The 23,432-nt window shown below is 42.7% G+C and overlaps 1 protein-coding gene across 6 annotated transcripts in view; it reads right to left on the reverse strand.

Moving 5' to 3' along the window:
* ANO4 (anoctamin 4) overlaps positions 1-15,782 on the reverse strand; it is a 288,922-nt gene extending 273,140 nt beyond the window's left edge. For 5 of the 6 annotated variants that reach the window (XM_073327406.1, XM_073327405.1, XM_073327407.1 and 2 more), the window contains exon 1: positions 15,472-15,782. The gene's annotated coding sequence lies outside the window, so the exon portion shown is untranslated. Of the gene's footprint in view, positions 1-13,620; positions 13,681-15,471 lie in introns of those variants that run through there. The other variant, XM_073327401.1, reaches the window with a different exon arrangement.
* Positions 15,783-23,432: the final 7,650 nt, after the last annotated feature.

Consider the following 23,432-nt stretch of genomic DNA (forward strand, 5'->3'; position numbering starts at 1 on the left):
AGCTCAAGATCTCCCAGCTTTCTGTATCTTTCAGACCGTAAACCCTTCAGCATGTGGACTATCCTTTTTATGTGCTGTACAGCACTGAGCTAAGGGCCGGACTGTGATACATTTACTCCAGTTTAGTTGCTCTTTATTCCATGAGTGGCCCCATTGGTTTCAGTGGGACTACAGGAACTCCTCACTTAAAGTCGTCCCGGTTAACGTTGTTTCGTTGTTACATTGCTGATCAGTTAGGGAACATGCTCGTTTAAAGTTGTGCAATGCTCCCGTCATTTGGCAGCCACCTGCTTTGTCCACTGTTTGTAGGAAGAGCAGTCCAGTGGAGCTAGCTGGTTGGGGCTTGGAACTAGGGTGGACCAGCAGCCCCCCTCGCAGCTCCCTGCTCCCCTAAGTTCCCTGTGCAGCAGCTGCCCAGCAGGCTATCAGTTGCCGGCAGTTCAGCTGTCACTCCCCCCACTGCCATGTGCTGCTCCTGCCCTCTGCCTTGGAGCTGCTCCCTGAGCCTCCTGCTTGCTGTGCGGGGTGGGGGGGGGGGGAACAGAGGGGAAGAGAGAGAAGAGGGAGGCTAATGTCAGGGTGTCTCCCTCCACCCTGCTCTTGCACCCCACTTACCCCATCTTCCATACAGCAGGTGGGGGGGACACACGACAGTCCCGGAGGCAGCAGCTGAGGTGGGTCTCAGCTTGCTGATCTAATTAACAAGGCACTGTACTTAAGACAGGGATCAGCATACTTAAAGGGGAAATGCACATCTCTCACTCACACACACACACACACACACTCACAGTGTGTGTCTCTGTCTGCTACGCTGTCTCCCCTCCCTTCATTCCTTCTGCCTTGTAGAGCAAGAGGCTACATTAATAACAAGTTAACCCTTGAGGGCTAGTTCATCATTTAGCAGTAAGGCATTCCCTGGGAAATATCCCACCCTCTGACTTCACCACCTCAACCAAGCTTCACAATCATCATTGCTGTGTATCAGTATTAAATTGTTTGTTTAAAACTTATAGTGTGTGTGTGTGTGTGTGTGTGTGTGTGTAGTATAGTCTTTTGTCTGGTGAAAAAAATTTCCCTGGAACCTAACCCCCACATTTACATGAATTCTTATGGGGAAATCGGATTCACTTAACATAGTTTCACTTAAAGTTGAATTCTTCAGGAACATAACTACAACATTAAGTGAGGAGTTCCTGTATTTATAGAGTAAGGCAATATTCAGTGAAAGGGTATCAGAATCTGGCCTTCATATATTGTCAGCAGCTATAAATTATCCTTCAAAATGAGGGTGAAAAAATATGGAATAATCTGCCTGCCTGCTGTGCTTCCCTCTAGCCCCCTGATTCCCCAGTCCTGTGCTAAAACCCAACTCAAACCTCACTTCATCTGTGTTGTCTACAACCAGTAAACCGTTGAGCAGACTCCAATGTGCTCTTACCACTCCTTCACACTTCATCTTATTGTCATTATTCATTTATACTTCAGTAGCACCTAAAGATCTCAATCAAGGGTCAGGGTCCCATTGCGCCTGGCACTGTACACACATATAACAAAAGGACAGTCCCTGTCCCAAAGAGCTTACCAGCTTAGTACAAGACACAGGTGGATAGAACAAGCAGAAGAGGGGAGCACAAGGCGAGACAGTTATGATTAGTGAAATAAGCAGTAATCACATCACATCGGCTGCCTAACTTGTCTCCTGGCCTCACCTACTTATTCCTTATTATTGTGAACTTTGCAAGACTTTTACATTATCAACACTTTTCAATACTAAATTGTATTTCACAAAAAAGCTATAATTGATCTGCTGAAGATTTGATAACCATTTCATGCCACATCAGAGCTAGATACCTTGGATTTAAACTTCTTTGAACACTTATTCTAAAGTCAACTGGGGAGATATCAGTCTAGACTGTTGCAAATTCTAATTGCAGAGATTTTGCTGGTTATATCTAACTGCTGCATCTGCCTGAACTGGGAAATACCCTGCAGTAGGGGCAGGATGAAAACAGACAGCATGCATTTTTACTCATAACTGATTTCCTGACCAACTGCAGCACTAGATTCTGTTCTACTCTTTCATTAAGGATTTTCAATTTTTCCAATTTCTAGTGATATTCTTTATACAAGATCAGATGAGCTGCAGTGTCTCTTTCATTCCCTCATTAATTGAAGAACCTGCCTCTGAATTATCTCCTCTCACTTGGTGTCTGAACATACTCAGCAAAACTGAAACACTAAAACCATTGTAAAATGTGTGGAGCATATGGCACCTGTTGGGGTAGAATTCCATCAGCATGTCACATTTCCTGCTATCAGGAAAACTCACGTTTCTAGGCTTGCACAGAATTTGACCTTTTCCATATGTACCGCAAGTTGTAGCATAGCCGTTTTCTCAGATGAGCTAAGAGTGCCTTGACATTGAAATGAAATGGTCTCAGCTAGAGGGCAAGGATGCTATACATGTAAAGCCCAGTCCGACTCCAATTGAAAACTCTTCTTTTCTTTAGTGAAACAAGATCAGACTCTCACTAACTAATAACTACCAGTGTAACTATCCAGCACTCTTGATCGCTGCTGTTCTTAGAGCTCCTCCACACAACATGGCTGCCTCAACTTCTCATCATTTCTTCAAGACAGAAGACATTTTTAAACACAATTACATTTCAAAATACTTAAATCATACATTCTCATATAACAGCTACTTGAGGGGCTCCCTGTACTTTCAGTAATAACCATATCCACAGCGATGAAATGCCTCTCTGCCTTTTGCCCACAGAGCAATTTTTCCACTATGTCCTTTACTAGTTTTCCACAAGACCTCTGCCTTATTGAGTGCACAAGATGGATGCTGCTCAGGGAATAAATCAAGGTCATGCAGTGAAGGAGGCTGCTGTTTGTAGGGCCCCTGCCCCATAGGTTGCAGAAGTTGGAAGGTGTGCTGTGAATGAGGTAGGAGATTGCAGGAAGAGAAAGGAGAGTCCCGAGGTTGAGGCATTTGAATGCCACCCTGGAGAATTGGAATCTATCCCTGACTCTGCCACACGATGCTGGGCAAGTCACACAAAGCAAGCTTTTCAGGTGTGGCCACAAAGTGTGTGTTCCTCATTTTCTGAGTGCCCAACTTGAGACATTACAGGCCAGATTAGCTGCAGGGCTGGACACTCTCACCTGCTCCTGAAGTCAACGCAAGCTCTGCTCTAATTATATAAATGCTAGAAAATGCTAAATATTTTCAAAAAAATTAGGTGCTAGGCATCTGAAATTCAGCACCCAACACTAATGGACCCTTTGAACCTCCATCTCTCGGGTCCTCAGATCCCCAGATAGAATAAAATCCTAAAATGATAAAGGGAATAATTATGCCATTTTATCTTGAAGGGTAGTTGTGAAGATAAATTCATTAACATGTCACACGCACTCAGGTACTATGGTGATGAGTTCCATAAAAGAGTCAATGAAAAAACGTATAATTCTTTATTCAGAGCAGGGGCTGAAGGGTAAGCAGTAAATGATGCATGGGGTCACACACTGAATGATGAAGACAAAAAGAAATATTGAGCAGCCACCCATTCAAGGAGCACCGTCCATAATGTGCACTGAATGAGGTAGGCATCATATGGAAAACGTAGTGTGTGATCGTGTAATTAAAGACTGTATCATAGTGCACATGCCTAAGGGGGCCAAATTAAGATTGCAAAGGCAGCCTTAATACTGGCATTTCTTAACTCATGAATGCTTGTGTTTGCACCCTTAACATTCTTTTAATATAATGATTTTGTGTAGAAGATATATAAGAATTCAATGTAATACTCATGATGGATAAAATTCTCTAATCGCAGGCATTTCTATAAATGCAGCTCAGAAGACTTAAATGCTAAGCGTAGTCCCTAAAATGCACTTTGACCCTGAAGTCTCTAAACTAATAAGGTGACTTGCTTTGCAGTAATTACACAGGACACCCTATTTGAATTCTGACTCACTTAGCCAGGCATGCAGTGTAACAGTGTGAAAACAGGAATTTTAGATTGTCTGAAAATCTCAATAGCCTTTCATAGCATGCAGCGGAAAGACAAACAAACAGGAAGTTTTAAATAAACAATGGAAGATAGCAATGGTATCAAAAGTTACTTAGGAAACAGATCCTAAATATTTCTTTGCATGTTGTAATAACATGGTAAACCTAAAAGGACACCAATTTAAAAATCATACTTCTGCCTTAATTTTTTTACTTGTTACAAGTCATATTTAAAATGACAGACTAAGAGATTAGTCTTATTAGGTTATTTTTCCAGCTTACTTTGTGTACTTGACTGCACTTTATATATAGGAAATGTCAGTGTTTCCCCTGAATGACCAATCAAGATGGGAAGAATGGTTGAGGTAATATGGCACTAGAATGGGACTTAACAGTCCTGGGTTCAACTCAGCCACGGACTTCTTGTGTGACCTTGGGCAAGTCACTCACTGACTTCGGCACAAAAAGTGGGAGTGTGCTAACAGTAAAGTTTGCGGATGACACAAAACTGGGAGGTATTGCCAATTTAGAGAAGGACCGGGATATCATACAGGAGGATCTGGATGACCTTGTAAACTGGAGTAATAGTAATAGGATGAAATTTAATAGTGAGAAGTGTAAGGTCATGCATTTAGGGATTAATAACAAAAAATTTAGTTATAAGCTATTAGAATTAACAGAGGAGGAGAAGGACCTTGGAGTATTGGTTCACCACAGGATGACTATGAGCCGCCAATGTGATATGGCCATGAAAAAAAGCTAATGCGGTCTTGGGATGCATCAGGCGAGGTATTTCTAGTAGAGATAAGGAGGTGTTAGTACCATTATACAAGGCACTGGTGAGCCATCATCTGGAATAGTGTGTGCAGTTCTGATCTCCCATGTTTAAGAAGGATGAATTCAAACTGGAACAGGTACAGAGAAGGGCTACTAGGATGATCCGAGGAATGGAAAACCGGTCTTATGAAAGGAAACTCAAGGAGCTTGTCTTGTTTAGCCTAACCAAAAGAAGGTTGAGGGGAGATATGATTGCTCTATATAAATATATCAGAGGGATAAATACAGAGAGGGAGAGGAATTATTTAAACTCAGTACCAATGTGGACACAAGAACAAATGGATATAAACAGGCCATCGGGAAGTTTAGACTTGAAATTAGAAGAAGGTTTCTAACCACCAGAGGAGTGAAGTTCTGGAATAGCCTTCCAAGGGAAGCAGTGGGGGCAAAAGATCTATCTGGCTTTAAGATTAAACTCAATAAGTTTATGGAGGAGATGGTATGATGGGATAACATGATTTTGGCAATTAACTGATCTTTAACTATTCATGGTAAATAGGCCCAATGGCCTGTGATGGGATGTTAGATGGGGTGGGATCTGAGTTACTACAGAAAATTCTTTCCTGGGTATCTGGCTGGTGAATCTTGCCCATATGCTCAGGGTTCAGCTGATTGCCCATATCTGGGGTTGGGAAGGAATTTTCCTCCAGGGCAGATTGGCAGAGGCCCTGGGGGGTTTTCGCCTTCCTCTGTAGCATGGGGCACAGGTCACTTGCTGGAGGATTCTCTGCACCTTGAAGTCTTTAAACCATGATTTGAGGACTTCAATAGCTCAGACATAGGTGAGAGGTTTATTGCAGGAGTGGGTGGGTAAGATTCTGTGGCTTGCATTGTGCAGGAGGTCAGACTAGATGATCATAATGGTCCCTTCTGACCTTAATATCTATGAGTCTATCTATGAGAGTCATTTTTTTAAAGGTATTTAGGTGCCTAAAGATGCAGATATGTGCCTAATGGGATTTTCCAAAGCATCTGCTTCCAACAGTGACTAGTGCCAGGTGCTTCAGAGGGAATGAACAGAACAGGCAAACATCAAGTGATCCATCCCGTCGTCCACTCCTAGCATCTGGCAGTCAGAGATTTAGGGACACCCAGAGGATAGGGTTGCATCCCTGAGCATCTATGTTAACAGCCATTGATGGACCTAATTCTTTTTTGAACTCAGTTATAGTTTTGGCCTTCACAACATAATGAAGGCACATCTACAACCCCAAAATAGCTTGACAACCATAAGAATTTTAAAATCACGAGTTATACATCCTCCAGTCATGACATGTTTTTTTTTTTAAAAAGAAAAAGAATACTGGGTTCTTTTTATGTGCCTCTTTGTTCCGGTACTCAAATGACCAGGCAAAGGTGGGGCTGATTATCAGTTTACTAACAGGAGAAGCCCTGGACTGGATATCCCCTTCTGAAACAGGACGACTCATTTCTGGACCATTTCAAAGAATTCATCTAATTCTTCTTGCTCATATTTGATGGCCCAGGAGGCCCAGACCACCAAAGTCGCCCTGCATTTCCTCACGCAGAGTTCACAGTCTGTCTCAGTCTCTGCAGCCCACCTCCAGCATCTGTCTGCCAATACTGCCTGGAATAAGGCAGTAGAGTTTTATTACTTTCCTCCAGGGCTGAGCACCACCATAGTGGACAAGCTGGCTCAGGTCAACCCCCCTGCTGAGTTGTCGTCCTACCTCAAGCTTGGTATCCCAGTAGACAACAGGCTGCTTGAGCAATGCCTGGAGAAGAGGAGGACTTACACTGGACCCCAGCCTAGTACCACAACCCCCTGAAAATGCATTCTGCCCAGTACCAGACCAGAGCCCATGAAAATCCACACCATTCAAAGATGCCACACAGACTGAGAGAGAGTCCCAGTGCTGGATTGGCCTCTGTCTGTACTGTGGAGGGTGCGGCCACTTTGCTTCAGGGTGCCACCGCACATTCAGGCCTGCCATGATACCAGTAAATGACCTTGTTCAGCCTTGATAGAGGGATCATGGCTGAACATAACAAGGGGATCAGAGTCCCCAGACAGACCCCCTCTACTACTCACATGTGCTAGGGTTGCCAGGTATCCAGTTTTTGACCAGACAATCCAGTCAAAAAGGGACCTATCCAGTGTCCAGTCAGATGTACTGAACAGACACCAAAATCCAGTTATCACAGGAAGGGAAGGTGCCAGGTCATCAACCAGCACCAGCCCTTGATCAGCCGGGACTGCCTCTTACCTGCATCTCGTGGGCAGGCAGCAGGCTCTGTGTCAGGGGCTGCAGCTCCTGTCCCAGCCCTGGAGCAGAGGAAGCCCAGCTTGGGGAGGTGAGGGGGAGGGAGATGGAGAGGATCAAGCGAAGAGGAAGGGAGAAGGGGGATAGCAATGAGCTACAGGGGGAGGGTAGGAGAGGCGCTGGGGGCAGGGCCTCAAGGGAAGAGGTGGAGCAGGGGCAGGGCATTGGGGGAAGAGGCGGAGCAGGAGGTTCCAGTTCCACTCCTGCTGTAGTGTCCAGTTTTCAGAAATTAGAAAGTTGGAAACCCTAGCATGTGCCCCAACACTAGCAGACCCCCCCCCACATCAGCCCCACTTGCAAGTCCAGTTCTGGGGCCGGCCCCAGTCACAGCTGAAATAAATTGCACCTTGTTTGCCCTCTGCCTTTTTCTGGACACTGGAGGCTCAACTGGCCTTTGAATAACTTGAAGGTGGCCTTCACTTCAACACCCGTATTAATGCACCCATCCAAGTTTTTCATCATGGAGACAGACAGGGTCGCTTATGCAATCCAGGGGCTGTGCTATCACAATAGCAGGGGAGTTGTGTTGTCACACAAAAGGGAGTCCCTCGCAGCAGGTAAAGACTGTAACACTGACAGATCAAGTGCCAATTCATGCCAAGTTCCCCCCGTCTCAACTAAACACTGACAGATTCAAAGCTGAAATCTGTCTGGCTCACTTGTGGGTTAATATTATGGGATAGGTCAGGGGTGGGCAAACTTTTTGGCCTCAGGGCCACATCTGGGTATGGAAATTGTATGGCAGGCCATGAATGCTCACGAAATTGGGGGTGAAGGCTCTGGCTGGGGGTGTGGGCTCTGGGGTAGGGCCAAAAATGAGGCATTCAGGGTATGGGAGGGGGCTCTGGGCTGTGGCAAGGGATTAGGGTGTGGGGGGGCTGGGGATGAGGGGTTTGGGGTTCCATGAGGGTGCTCTGGGTTAGGACCGAGGGGTTGTGAGGGCGGATGGGGGATTAGGGCTGGTGCAGGAGGTTTGGGCCTGGGACGAGGTTAGGGGTGCAGGATCCAGTTGGCACTTACCTCAAGCAGCTCCCAGAAGCAGCAACATGTCCCCCTCTCCAGCTCCTAGGTGGAGGCATGGCCAGGCAGCTCTGCACACTGCCCCGTCCACAGTTGCCGCCCCTGCAGCTCCCATTAGCCGCAGTTCCCAGCCAATGGGAGCTGCGGGGGCAGCACTTGGTAGGGGGCAGTGCGCAGAGCCCCCTGGCTGCCCCCATGTGCAGGAGCCAAAGGGGGGGACATGCCGCTGCTTCCAGGAGTCACGTGACAAGGAGCAAGCCCCTGACCCTGCTCCCCGGCGGGAGCTTGAGGGCCGGATTAAAAGATCTGATGAGCCAGACACGGCCTGTGGGCTGTAGCTTGCATGCCTCTGGGATAGACATTAGAATTATAAGAAAATGTTTGGACTCTATCAAAAGCTAGTGAGCTGCATGCATTAATCTTACTTGTAATATCTGTATTCCATATTGTAATGTAATATTTAGGCAGGTCTAGTGTGAGCGTCTGACTGTATGAATCACCAAATCACCATACAGGAGAGGGACATTAATTAGTAGGAAGAGATGCTCTTCTACAGAAATTGTATGCTCCTCCCAAAACAAAGGCTATGGTTGTTTTTTACACCTTGAAACTCTCTACATCTGGATTGAGAAATCATCAGCAAAAGAACTAAAGACTCTTATTGTTCTGCTCTTTTCCTTGTGAAGATGAGTCATGCAAGTGGACTCCTCCCACCAGCTGAGTTTGCAGTTGAGAGCACATGGAGGGAAGGGGATAAAAACCCAAAACAAAAAGAACTAAGCAGCTCTGTTGCTGGGACTGTAGGGGACGGGCAAGGAGTTTCCTGAACAAAACCAAGAGATCCTAAATCTCTAAATCTAAGTTTAGAACTCATGACTAATTTGGGACTAAGAACTAAGCAGCTCTGTTGCTGGGACTGTAGGGGACGGGCAAGGAGTTTCCTGAACAAAACCAAGAGATCCTAAATCTAAGTTTAGAACTCATGACTAATTTGGGGTTTGTGACCTGGTTTTCTAACAGTCTGCCATGAAATTGGGACTCATGCTCTTGCACAACTGTTGGGAGTGTCACCAAGACCATTGGGGTAATATTATTCTGAGACTGTGTTTATGTCCCAGAAGATCCGTCTCACCTTGCAATTCTCTAACTATGCCATGACTCACTCCAGCCAGCCACTTCAGGCAGTGGAAGATGATAACATTGATTTTGCGGCATTTCCATTGGCCAAGATTGCATGTCTCCATTCGGGCCAACGTTGACTCTTGCAAGGTATGCTGCTGGACAAAGGTCCACTGTAATAAATCTATGGGCACCACGGTCCCACTACCTACTCCTTCCCTACCCTATGAGTCCATATTTATGGACTTCATTGTAGACCTCCCCAACTTTCAGGACCACACAGCCATACTAGTAGTCATTAATCTCCTGCCCACTTCATGCACTATTGGAAGATCCCCACAGTGCATATGACAGCCTGTTTGTGCCTTGATCCTGTCTTTAAGCCCCACAGATTACCCTCCAACATCATGTCTGACCACGGATCACAATTTGTCTGCCACTTCTGGCAAGAGTTATTCCGCCTCTTGAACATCAACCTGCACCTCTCCACAGCATATCACCCCCCAAACGGATGGACAATGGGAATGGGTGAATCTAATTTTGGAGCAGTATCTCTGTTGTTTTATTAATCGCCACCAGGATGACAGGTCCAACTTTTACCTTTTGCAGAATTTGCTTGTAACAACTCTGATCACAAATTCACCTACCAAAGCCCTTTCTTTTCCAACGATGGCTTTCACCTCTGATTCCAACCATCCCTACCACTGACTTCCCACATCATTGCAGCCTCTAACCTTGCTAAACACCTCCACCATGTCCAGGAGGAACTGAAACCCCAGTTGGATGCTGCCAAGGAGGACTATAAACGCTTCACCAACTGCCATCATTGAGTTGCCCCTCCAGCTACTGTTGGGGACAAGATATGGCTGTCCACACAACATACGGACACTGCCTATCCCTCCTGAAAACTTGACTAAACTTGACTGCTGGTCCCTTGGTCCCTTTTTGGTCATTCAACAAAATAACCTGGTCACCTTCTGTCTCCAGTTGCCCCCCAGGATGCAAGTGAACTCTGTGTTTCATGTCTTCCTTTTAATGAAACACATACCCAATTGCCTCCCCAGATGAAAACAGCCTCATCACCCCTCTTGTCATGGTGCAGAGACAAGAGGAGTATCGCATAAGGCAAATTCTTGATTCCAAGATCTTTCAGAAAAAGGTCCTATACCTGGTTGACTGGGAGAGAGGGAGGGATATGGCCTAGAGGAATGCTGGTGGGAACTGGGCTACTGACATCCAAGCTGTCCATGAATTTCATCAACCTAGTCCTGACAAGCCTGGTCCAAAGACACCTGAGAGATGCTCTTGAAGAGGGGGTAATATGAGGTAAGCCCTCAACTATAGCCTGCAATGAGTCATCATTCGGCAGAACCTGCGATGACTCATCCTTCATGTGTGCATCAGCAGGTGTGAGCAAGGACTGGGTCAGATGACCCCCAGGGACAGCTATTAAATCCCACAGGAAGAGCGGCAAGCCAGTCTGTGCAATGTCATCACATGGCTGGAAACTCTTCCTCATGGTGTTATGGCCTACCCCGGCTTTCAGCCTGCCCCGTTCCTGCCCTAAGCTTCCAGCCTGCTCTCACTAGCTATCCACCTTCTCCTGCAGAAGCCAGCTTTGCTCCTGCCTTGGGGAGTTGCCCAGTAACCCCCAAACACCATCCTACATATATATTTTAAGATATATCTACATTTTCCCTTTTACATGGAAGAGAGGCATAATGAAAAAGCTTTCACTACCTGTGTTTTCTTGGGACAAAATTCATTCATGTGCCTAGGCACCACTTAATGGTGCACAAGTCTTGTAGGTCTTATAGAGAGGACCCTTGAAGACGGTATGTGTTGTGATATTGGAATCCTTTCCATTTCATGTTATAAGAACTATCTGGTAAATCCCAGTTTTAGACTTCTAATTTAAAACAGCTTGATTTGAGCGTTATTGTAAATGAGATAACTATGTAAAGTTCTTGATCTAGTATTACCACTGAAATAAAATTGGCTTGACTCAACTTTGAAGAGAGAGATATGCCAATCACAGAATAAATATTTATGCAGTAATTTAAAAGTGAAAATTACTCCATTTAAATTTCTCATAGAGTTTCATATTCACAAAACCCAAAACAAATATACCTATAGATTAAGACAGCGTTTCCAAACTGTGTTCCGCGGAACGCTGGTGTTCCGCATGGTGTGAATTGGTGTTCCGGGAAAGAATTGTAATTTAAAAGAAGGGTCTTGCACCTGATTTTTGTACTGCTTTATACGCGCTTTCCAGTTAGAAATGGTTAGTTCAAGTTATTTTAAATTTGTATTTTTGCTTGTTTTATAAAATAAAATATATTTGAGCATAAATAATGCCATTTTTATTTGAAAACCAAATGACTAGAAAATAATATTAGAAGTGTTCCATAAATATATACCAGGAGTTCCGTGGCCAAAAAAGTTTGGGAAACGCTGGATTAAGAGATTACTTTAATAATTTGCCCTAGCCGAATAGGCATGGGGCCAAATTTTACTCTGTTTCACCAATATAAATCTGGAGTAACTCCGTTGGCTTGAATAGAGTCACTCCAGATTTACAGGGGTGTAACTGAGACCTGAATTTGGTCTGTGGTCAGGTTTGCCTAATAAGTTATGGGAGAGTAGTTTAAAGTGTCTGAATGTCCGCTACAGGACAGGATCATAAGATAGGGTAATTTTTACGTCATTTATAATACTGAAACATTTGGAGTTTATGTTTCACAGGAGAGAAAAGACAGCACTGTGTATAACAGAAAAAGAAAAGACAATATATTTGCAGCTGAAAAGGATGTGATGAAATACATAGCAAGAAAACGGAAAAAGTTACATGGAAATCAAGTGAGCTATTTGTAAATGTAGTTCTTCTGTATGTTAAATATTTGCTATAAATGTGTAGGATTGAGTATCTGTATAGTCTTAGGTGAGTATAAACCTTTAAAGAACCTGCTCCCATGGCCAAATCAAGATGAAGAATGCACATTAAATATATACAGAAAAAATAATGCAGAGACTTCATCAGACCAATGGGTGTTTTTAGCTCACTAAGGAACAGGGCTTTTTCCTTTTTTTCTTTTTTCCCCTGCAGTTGTTTTCTATGCAGACTTCAGACACTCTGCAAAGGAATTAACATGACACCATGCTGTGAGACAGGGAAGAACTGTGTGCGCAGCCCCAAATCAGAGCATTTCTTCAGAGCTTTATGAGAATTAAAAAGCATTTATACTTATGAAGACAATGTTATTTTAGCAATTTCCCCCTCATCCTTAGCCCCCATATTTTTTCCATCATTATGTTTTACACCCCGATCCTGCAGTGCGATTTGCTAACACAGACTATCGACAGAGACGTACAGTTTGTTGATTTAAGTGGACAGAGCATAGACATAAGGGTCCACACTAGCACATTCTATTGCAAGATTCAGCTCTCAATATTGAGGAGCTAAGTTATGATAAAGTAAATTTGATAATTTCTTCTCCCTCTCCCCAACATGGAAAACTTTTTAGAAAAAGGTAAGTGGGAACACATATTCTGATGTAGTTTTGGCTTTTCAACTATTTGTCATTGCACTGGTAAGACATGGTTTTGTGTCTAGTTTTTAAGAAATAATCAAAAATAACTTTTGCAAGAAATTCATTTTTCAAATGTATGTGTCATTTTTGAGAGAAGGCCTGGTTAGCTGTTTGCTGAGAGGAGACGTTGTTTTGGGGAGCGGGAAAAAATGTGGTTTTCTAATAATCTTTTTTAAAGTAAGTACAGTATAATGTGTTATTTTTTAACTCTAATCTTTAAAAGTTCTCAAATTCAGCTGCCTTGAATCAGTTACCCAGACTTGTGCAAGCATTTTTACAAATTATTTTGTATATATTTTAAATAAAATTTACAAAAATATTACAGGGAACAAAACAGTATGTGTGGATATAGTTTTACATATACACACACACACAGAATTATGTTATATTCAGTCAATACTGTATGTCAACAGCGATCTGAATCTACTCTGTCAAAAGTAATGCACTGGAGTTGATAGTTCCATGTGTGCATTAGGAAGACTCCTGCTGGTTTCAAAAACACGAAGTTACTTCTACATTTTAATTACAGTCACCAGAAATTAATAAAATAGAAAGAAAATAATCCAAATAGCCTCTATTACCCACATCAAAAAACACAATAATCCCCATGCATTTGAAAGCACAGAATATTTTTGGTAGCATGCAGCACCCAAGCACTTTAGAAGCGCTTTGCTAAAACATTCTGAAAGGATGAAACCTTTCTCTGTACTGCACAGGTGTCTTAATAGAGAAAGATAACAGACATCTTTACCTCCCACAGATACAGCAGCAGGGCAGGATCCCAAACCTAGGACTCAGCAGAACTCCAGCACTCAACAGCACAGTAGGGAGGGAGACAGGAAACGGTATTGCACCAACCGGTGCATCACCCTCTCAAGATGTCTGGGTCTGCATGTTAGGGAGCCTACCCAGACCTCAACAGTCTGGAGCGTGTGGTGTCCTCTCCAACACATGCTAAATGTTGGCGCACGCTGCTCTGTTTCAGAGGAGAAGTAGTGTGTGCCCCACCACACAGTGCAGCTACCCACACATACAGGTATGTATATGGCCCCATCACCATAGCATCTAGCACCTCCTGCAATTACTGCGCAAACAGCAAGCCCTGCCTCCTCCTATCAATAAAGGCCGGATTGGGCCCAAAGTGTTGGAAAGAGATTCAGGTGGTTATATGGCAATATTTAAAGTCTTCACTCACTTTGGAGGAGAAAGATAAACATCTACAGTTAAGCAAATAAAACACGTACTCTAGATCACAGGCTACATCACTAACAAAAGATTTCTTTATTAAGGAATCCATAATTTATATACGTTCAACAATGAAAACTGATTTCCAGGCAGCAGCATCTCTCTAGCCTACCCTGATAAGAGAAAATTCCGAGTTAAAAGAAACTCTGCCCTTATCCTGCCTCAGTGAACAAAAGGGGTGCAGCATATCTGCATGTTGCCTTGCTTGTAGGTAGCTGTGCAAGGATTTACATCAGCCCGTAACAAGCTTCAACTGTAGTGTTGTATCCTACCCCATCAGTGGACCCCCGATGACTTAGCAAAGTGTTTATTATTCTTACACTGTACAATGGACATACATAGATAATCCACATTATGGAGTCACAATATGAAATACATTTAGTCATAAGAAATATTTGCATACTATGGCTTCCTGCTACCAAATATGCTGTAAAAATATTCTTTAAAAAAGGTACCAGTTTGCCGTTGTGCTGTCATCATTTTAATCCTCAATGGCTCAACCTCTTTTTAGAAACAAATACCTCCAGGACATATTTTCCGTTACAGACTAAATAACAACCTTCCTATTTTTTGTTTTTAAAAACAGACTTGTTAACATAGCATGAAGCATGGATGAAGCAAGCGAATGGTTTCTGTTATTGTAACGTAAAGGCATTTTTTCCTCTGAAGCGTTATAAAAGCACTTTCAGAGGTGAAGAATTTAGAATCACACAGATTACAGAAGGAAAGACCTGGTAGCTCATTCAGTCAGCTCTCCCCCCAGCCCACTCAGAGTAGGTTTTTAGGGGTCAGCTCAGAGTGAATTTTACCGTCCAACTTGCAGATGCCTGAACAGAAGGGTTTATACTGGAAATACGGACAGAACCTTCCTTAACTATGGTGAGGATAGCAATCATTGGCACAATCCACACGTGTGCACCACACTTAAAGCTGAAGAATTACAGAGTTTTCTAGATGGCTAGTCAAGTGCAGGCTTTTTTGTCCTTCCAGTATTGTGGTGCAGACCTGTATGCATGAGTAACCTTTATCAAATCTGTAATTTCATTCAGTTACACCGAATGCCTGTAACACTGCTGCCGCTTACAACCATGAACACGTTCCCATGCCTCCTGTTTCAAGGACAAAGAGATAGGACTCAGACTTCAACTGGTATTTAAAAGCGCAGGTTTTCAGGAGAAAAATAAAGAAAAAGTTTTATTTCAGTTGGCTAAAAACACTGCAACATGAAGCAGATGAAAATGAGCATTAGTTACTGAATGAAGGTCACTAGGCTTAGCTGAGAATAAAAGGGGAGGGAGAGAGGGAGAGAGCACTGCAGCAAAGAAGCTATGCTCAGCCAATACATGCTGGCACTTACCATCAAAATAGAAAGATCCAAAGAGAATCAGATTAAGGATCCTTTTTATGTATCTTCAAAAGAAAGACATCCAAATGAAGCTCTGACCACAGCTGTCCAGACACAGGCAAGATAGTGTGATGATATATAAAAAATACTAGTATACAACCAGTAAGTCCTCTCACAGCCTTCCAAAACCTATAAGCAGTTTGTGCTGTATAATCTATGTTAAGAAGTCTGAAGAAAACTGCTACATAGCTCTGCCGTTAAAACAGACTGTTGTATTTCCTCAGTCACTCAGGCTGCTCTGTTTCGATCTTCATAGTCTCACAATTACTTGCATCCTAGAGGTGGCCTGGGGGTGGGGAAAACCGAATTCTCTTCCAAGTGGAAAGGAACCGAGAGACCGCATCAATATTCTTAATCAGTCATTGCAAACAACCAATCAGAAGAGCTTGAGCTGTGTCAGCATGACAGTTGACCAAAGCACTGACAGCAGAACATTGAGGCAAACCTCACATTCCACTGCTTATACAAGAACACTCATAGGGTAATCTGCTTCTTAACCCCAGTGAGGCTTTATTTTCACCTACACAAATAAATTGACTGCATGTGCTGTGGCTTCCCTTCAAAGGATAAAGCATGAAAGGTACCCAATATGAGGTCTTCACATTGCCGTTCAGATACACTGGCTTCTATGTCTCTGCAGTCATACTAAAGTCAGGACAAATAAACAAACAAACAAACAAACAACACAGAATAAAAGTTTGAGACTTAATTTGCCCCTACCTTCTAGTATTGTTAACCCAAAATCTGCTAGCCATGATCTATTATGTATACAGGAGAAGCACTGAAAATTGCCACCTCTTCAAAGATTTATTTTATTTTACCCTAAAAAGGAAAGCATACTAAAGACTTAAAAACAGGGATTTTGTTGCTGGGATTTTGTTCACAATTAGCCTTGTGAAAATCAGTACGGTTTTCAACATATTATTGGACCTACATAGTAGCAGATCTATGTGGCATGTATATGTAAAAGTTTCATCAATTAAAATTATTGTTGGATTAAATATTTTGGTGCATATGATGTGTATCCTACTACAGAAAGACTTGAGGAAATCTGTAGTAGAGATATACAGGTTTGGAAATATGCACCTTTATGGAGTTTTAAAAAATGAGAGCCTACCCAATCTGTGGATTTAAGTCAGGTGCATTTAAGTATTCCACCAGCAGGGGAAATTGCTCCTAATCCTACTACACGGTATAGTTCACACTGCGGGCTGGATCTTGGGTTCTATATGGACCCGAATGTGAAATGTAAATCTGAATACTCCCAAATGGACATATTTTGCAATTAAAAATGATTTTAGATTTTAATATCCTTTAAAAATGGTCAAGGATGGATTTTTGCCATACCATGAAATGGATTAGAATAATTTCAAAGAGACTGTTTAGGTGTTAGTAACAACGCATGGCGGGGAGAGGGAAAGCTCAGATATTCTGAGGAAGCCAGAATTAATACAGGTCCAAAACATCATATCCACAGGTTGTCCTAAAAGAAAGGTCAACAAAGGTCAGGGATCCACAGCCGAACCCAGACCCACCTCTTTGCCCTCAGCTGAGTCGGTAATGATCCTGAGCTCCTGATTGGCTGAAGACACCAGTAAGCACATTCTTTAATCCTGCAGCAGCCCAGGGTCCCTGGCTGCTCAATAGCATTCCACTCCCACAACTGTGTTTCTGGTCTGGCTCCTTCTGCTCTCAGCTCCTTCCTTGCTCCAGGCACTTGCTGCTGACCCTTGCTCCTGCCTCCTGCTCCTGGTTCCCTCTCCGTGGCTTCTCGTTCCTGGTTTCCGCTCTGACTCTTGGCTCCTGATTCCTGGCTCTCAGCTCCAGTTCACTCCATAGGTTTGGAATTTGGTTTCTGACCATGGCTCTGGTCCTTGGCTCCTGGGGTGACCAGACAGCAAATGTGAAAAACCAGATAGGGGGTGGGGAGTAATAGGAGCCTATATAAGAAAAAGACCCCAAAATTGGGACTGTCCCTATAAAATTGAGACATCTGGTCACCCTATTGGCTCCTGATTCCTTGGCTCCAGCTCACTCCCTAGACTTAATAACTAGGCTCCTGATTTGGGCTCTGGCCACTAGACCTGGTCACCTTTGCTCTAACCACTAGGTCAGCCTTCTGACCTGACCATTAGGCAAGATCACCCATGGCCTGGTTCTTAACAACAGCAACAACTGCCAATCCAATTTATCTGATGTTCCCCAAAGTTTCTGAGTGGAAATTCTCACATTCTGAAGCTTTCTGTAAGGGAGGCCAGTGAATTTAAAACTGCGCTCTCATGTGGAGACAAAATAAACTGGATTCAGAGTGCAGTGCTGCAGCCATTCAGCAAAGGAACTCAGGAGGAAGAAAAGGAAAAAAGAAAACTGCCTTGGGCTGAAATGAGCAGGATTAAGCCACGAGTCATTGCCAGAGGGAATACTGAATGCAATCCAGACCTCTGTTTTCTGAAGAAAGACAATAGCAGTGTTCCTTTGCAAGCGTCACTAACGGTGCTTGGAAATGTTCCTTGCAGCCAGCACTGCCCCAGTATTCTGCACTTCAGCTTTGGAGTTCCATCAATTGAATCAATACTGAAACCACACTGGAATTCCAGCAAAGCAAACTAGGTTGCATACACAGCAGAAGCTGAAGACTGGATACACCATATTACACCAATCCCAGAAAACTATGACTATGCTTTGTTCACCTTCTTATTAAAGCTGCCACAAAACACATTCCTCGTGGCTATCAGAAGGTCTATACTCCTTCTGAGCAGCAGAAGACAAAGGCTCTCTTCAGCCACAGACATAGGCACTCTTCAATTAATATGAGAAGAGTGGTGATCCGGACACAGCAAAACCACTAATAGAGTCATTGAACCCTGCTGCCTGAAGAGATGGAACAAGACAATGGAGGTCTTGACTTCACTAATTCCAGGAGCAAAGCCTGGGCACTCTTCCATAAGGCTGGAGACACTGATTCAGTAAAACACCAGCAAACAAAACACACGGTGCTGTCACCTCACACCTTCTCTGTAATTGAAAGACCAAAACTGACAAGCTGATTAGACAGAAGTTTCAGAAAGTGCTCTTTCTATATGTCTAAGAAAACCCTGCCATGTCACCACTACAGAAGAAAACAAACAAGGCCCTTATGGCCACTAAAAGTGGAAAAGTGGAAAATTTGGGGCCAAAGGGATGAGCATGGCTGCCAGACCTATTCACTGCCAAACATTTAACAGGGGAGAGCCCACAAAGCTGGTGTGTGGCAACAGTCACTCTTCAAATATGGGAAACCACCAAATGATGCCAACAACTATTGCCCCACGTCACTCCTCTCCATCTAGGGTAACCAGATAGCAACTGTGAAAAAATGGGACAAGGGGTGGGGGGTAATAGGTACCTATATAAGAAAAAGTCCCAAAAAACGAGACTGTCCCTATAAAAACGGGACATCTGGTCACCCTATCTCCACCACTCATAAGTTAATGGAACGTGTTTTACCGGCCCATCTCACCCCGTCCTTGAGGCCATCCTGCCCAAGGAACAGGCTGGCTTCAGACCAGGACAAAGTGCTACAACCAGGTTGTTGACATTATTAGTTACATTGCAGCTGGCTTCCAGTGCAATCTAAAATGTGGAACAGTGTTGATAGATTTATCTGCCGTCCATGACATGGTTTAAAGATATGAACTATTGGTGAAGGCATCAAGGCTCATCAAATGTCGTAGCAATGTGTGACTCCAGGCCACAACGTCGAGCAACCGTAGATACCACATGCTTTTGAATGAGCCAATCAGCAAAGCACGCACCCTCAATGATAGTTTACCTCAAGGATCCATGCAGGCTTAATCGCTATTTAATATCTATATTAGTGACTTACATGACACAATTTCACATAAGTTCATTTACGCTGACATCATTCTTGCAGTACAAGGCAAAGACCTCACCGCCGTCAGTGACATCCTCTCCAGAGACCTCAAGGTAATAGTAGGAATACTTTCAGTATTGGAAGCTCCACCCCAACATCTCCAAAGCCTTGGTAATCGCCTTTCACTGAAACAACAAAGCTGTCAAGTAACCACTTAATGTGACCTTTTATGGTCAACAGGTCAGAAATGAGCCTTCTTGTCCAAAATACTTGGGTGTAACTTTGGACAGAAACTTGACTTTTAAAGCTCATCTGGAAAAGACATCTGCAAAAATGTAAAAGAAAGGACAAGCCTCATCTGCAATGGGCACACACTTTGAACAGCCCCTCTAACACTGGCATACTCAGTTGCTGAATATTGAGGACCAGTTTGGGTGGGCAGCTCACATATCAAATCTCTAGGTGTGCATCTTAGTGCTGTGAGGAGAATTTAACAGGAACATTAAAATAAATATCCCCTGCCCCTAAGATCCAGAGACACTTATACAGCTCATGAGTACAAGCAAACTATTGCCAGCCTGAACTTCCCAATTCATGAGGACTTCCAAAACCTTCCAGTAACATGCCTGAAATCTTGCAAACCTTTTTGGGATCAGGCTAAAGTTCTGAAAGCATCCTCATTCAATCCTGAAGCACAATGGAAAGAATTCTGGGATAATACTAATGTACCAAACAAACAGTTGGATTGCCGCCCCCATAAAAGAAACAGCAGGCTTCGAATTCAGTAAAATACAGTAAATCCTGCCTTGGCGATGACCTCTGAAGAGAGACCATCTGTTACAAGTAACTACTTGCAGAGGCCATGAAACATTTTCCCCTATAATTTGATTGAAGAAACTGAAGAGCAACCACCTGTCATCTGTGACCAGAGACCACATTTTATTACTCCCTTCAGAGCTGGATGCCCAGCCAGCAGCCACCCTCTCTCCTCTGTATTCAGAGCTGGCCAGCCAGAGAGCGATGGCTGCGGACTGGGCGCCCAGCTCTGAAGGCAATACTGCTGCCAACAGCAGTGCAGAAGTAAGGGTGGCATGGTATGGCATGGCATGATATGGTATGGTATTGCCACCCATACTTCTCCACTGCTGCTGGCTGCGGCTCTGCAAAACACTCTCCATATTCCTTTTATCTAATCTAGCAACACAATCATCTTTTCTCTTCCTCCCCTCTCATAGTGCTTTTTCTTTCTTGTAGTCTACTTTCTGCCACCCTCCCATTCTGGGATGTTCGTGGGAGGAAAAAAACCTCATCAAAGAGGTAGGGCTTGCATTTTATTTAGATTTAATTTAACACTTGCTTATACAATTACTTTCAGAAGGTGAACATGATCATTTATGTACAGAATGTGTACTTTGGGTCATTTAATATTAGTAATTCAACGTTTGATTTGTTAATAAATTTTAAAATGTTTTGTTACTGGTTTAAATTAGTTTAGTCTATTAAAGGCACTTGTGTTTATAATTGATATTAATTGATATTACAATTTATAAAGTGAATTTACAAAGCAGTTTGATACATACCTGTTTTCACTTCCACTCCAAGCCAGACTGTTTTTTTTTAAACCAGTGTAGCCTTCTTTTTCAAATTGTGGGATTGTGGCTTTTGGGGCATCTAGTAAAATGTTCTTAAACATTCTGTTATGAAAACAATTCACAATTATGGAAGTGCTCTGATTTTTTTTTCAGACCAATTAAGCATGACACAAGATGGTTTGATTCAACATGAAACTGAAATAGCTTCTGGACTCCAGAATAGTGAAAAGTGAGTTTTTTGCACACTTTTGTACTTGTAGAAATGGTATTTGAAGCTGCTGACACATTCTCTCACTGGGTGAAGTGGGTTCTGAGTTGTGTGTGGGGTGGGGAAAATGGAAAACTGAAAAGTTTAGTGGAATTCCAGGAAAAACATAATGGTTTAAACAAAATCAAAATTGCCAATTCATAGCTGCCATCTTGAATTTCTTCCTCATAAGGAATCCTTTACAGCCACTTCTGAAGTTGTACAAAATGGAAGAGGATAGAATTGGTAACAGACTTTCACTTCTGAGTCCTAAGTTTAAATCCAGTCTAGGCTGAAGGCAATCAATAGCAATTAGCAAGAACAATGAGGATAAAACTTGTTGCTGATTGTGAGAAACCTAATTCTGCAGATAAAGTTTCCGATCTCCAGGACTGTCAAACCAGGCCCCCTTCCAAGAACTCAATTCATTCAAAAAATCCAAGAGTTAAAAGAAAATGAAAAACTACAGCTACAAAGAGGATTTTCCAAGATATCATTAGAGAGGTCTTTGTGGGCTATATAAATGTCACAGAAGTATCATTTTAAGTGGATTTTCCAAGAAAAAATGTTTCTAATGGGGATTGTTTTTATTAGTTCATGATTTTCTAGCTATTTTCTTTATTTAAGGATGATAATGAGACGCTTCCTTTGGGAGATGCGGGGGGAGGCAATTTTGCACCTGCATTTAACTGTGAGCACAAATCCTACCATTTAGGCTTAAAAGTACATTATTTGTAGGGTATATCTTGTTTTGGCCCTAGAAACCTGCCTCTTCCTCAAGAACCTATTTCTTGATACTGGAGTGCTTGCCAGTGACCACTACTCAGTCTCAGAATGTTTGAGGGGAGGTATCTGAGAAGATGGTCATTATTCAATTCCAAGTACATTTTGGTGCCAATGATGGCTTAGGCTCCAATCCAGCACAGCACTTAAGTATGTATGTAAGTGCTGCGCAGGACTGGGGCAATAGCTTCCAGTCTATGTTTCAGTGTTCTGTTGGAGGGAATATTACCCTTGTTTTGGTCATGAATGTTCTCCTGAAGGTTTTTTTTTTTTTTTAAATAGATTAAGGGTCAGCCGCCAATTTGGGTTATGCTGGAGCTCTCAGGAGTTTTTGAAAAGACAGACTAAGGGTTGTTGCTTCAGCAACTAAGGGAAGTTGCTTGTGTGTCAGAGTGCCCTCTAGGGGAACTGTTTGCCTGGAAGATAGGAGTCTGTGGGTGACAGTTGAGTCTGTTATCCTGTTGCAGGGGTGCAGGTATTCAGTAGAGTATAGCTTTACCACTTGAAGTATGATGTTCTTAAAAATGTCTTGTTACTTTTCTTTCTTTTCTTTCTTTTTTTAGCAGCTGGCTAATACATTCTGAATTGTTTGGTTATAAATGGCGATCCAGCCAAAGAGTTTCTTTTGATATGTTTAATTAAAAGAAATCCAAACAGGAAAAAAGTTTTAAAACTACAGTATTTCAGAAACTGCCCTTTGTGAATACAGTGTGTAAGTTTGCGCTAATATGTACATATCTTTATTATACCCCCTTCTTCCAGCCTTGCAAATAGTATTCTGCAGCACTGCATAGGCTGCACTACAAAATACAGCCTTTGTGTTTTAACTGTGTGAAATTAGTAATGAAAAGTAAAGGTGGATATCCACCTCCAGAAACCCATGAGCTTACCTAATTTATTATGGTTTATTTTTAGTGTAGCAGCAACACAGGGCTAGGTCCTTTAGAGATATATGCAGACAAGATTCTCCAGAGATCTTGCCATCTAGATTGACTACGTACAGAAAAAGGAGACAAAAACAACAAAAAGCAGGGCAATTGAAGGGTAGTACTTGAGTACAGTAACTCATTTAACGTTGTAATTATGTTCCTGAAAAAAGTGACTTTAAGCAAAACAATGTTAAGCGAATCCAATTTCCCTATAAGAATTAATGTAAATAGAAGGGTTAGGTTCTAGGGAAATTTTTTTTTGCCAGACAAAAGATTTTTTTATATATATATATTACATACACACACACACACACACACACACAATAATTTTTAAATAATTTAATACTGTACACAGCAATGATGGTTGTGAAGCTTGGTTGAGGTGGTGGAGTCAGAGGGTGGAAGAGGGAGGGATATTTCCCAGGGAATGACTTACTAAATGATGAACTAGCACTTGGCTGAGCCCTCAAGGGTTAACACGTTATTAATGTAGCCTCACACTTTACAAG

This window comes from Lepidochelys kempii, chromosome 1 (assembly GCF_965140265.1).
Source record: "Lepidochelys kempii isolate rLepKem1 chromosome 1, rLepKem1.hap2, whole genome shotgun sequence".
Taxonomy (NCBI): Eukaryota; Metazoa; Chordata; order Testudines; family Cheloniidae; genus Lepidochelys; species Lepidochelys kempii.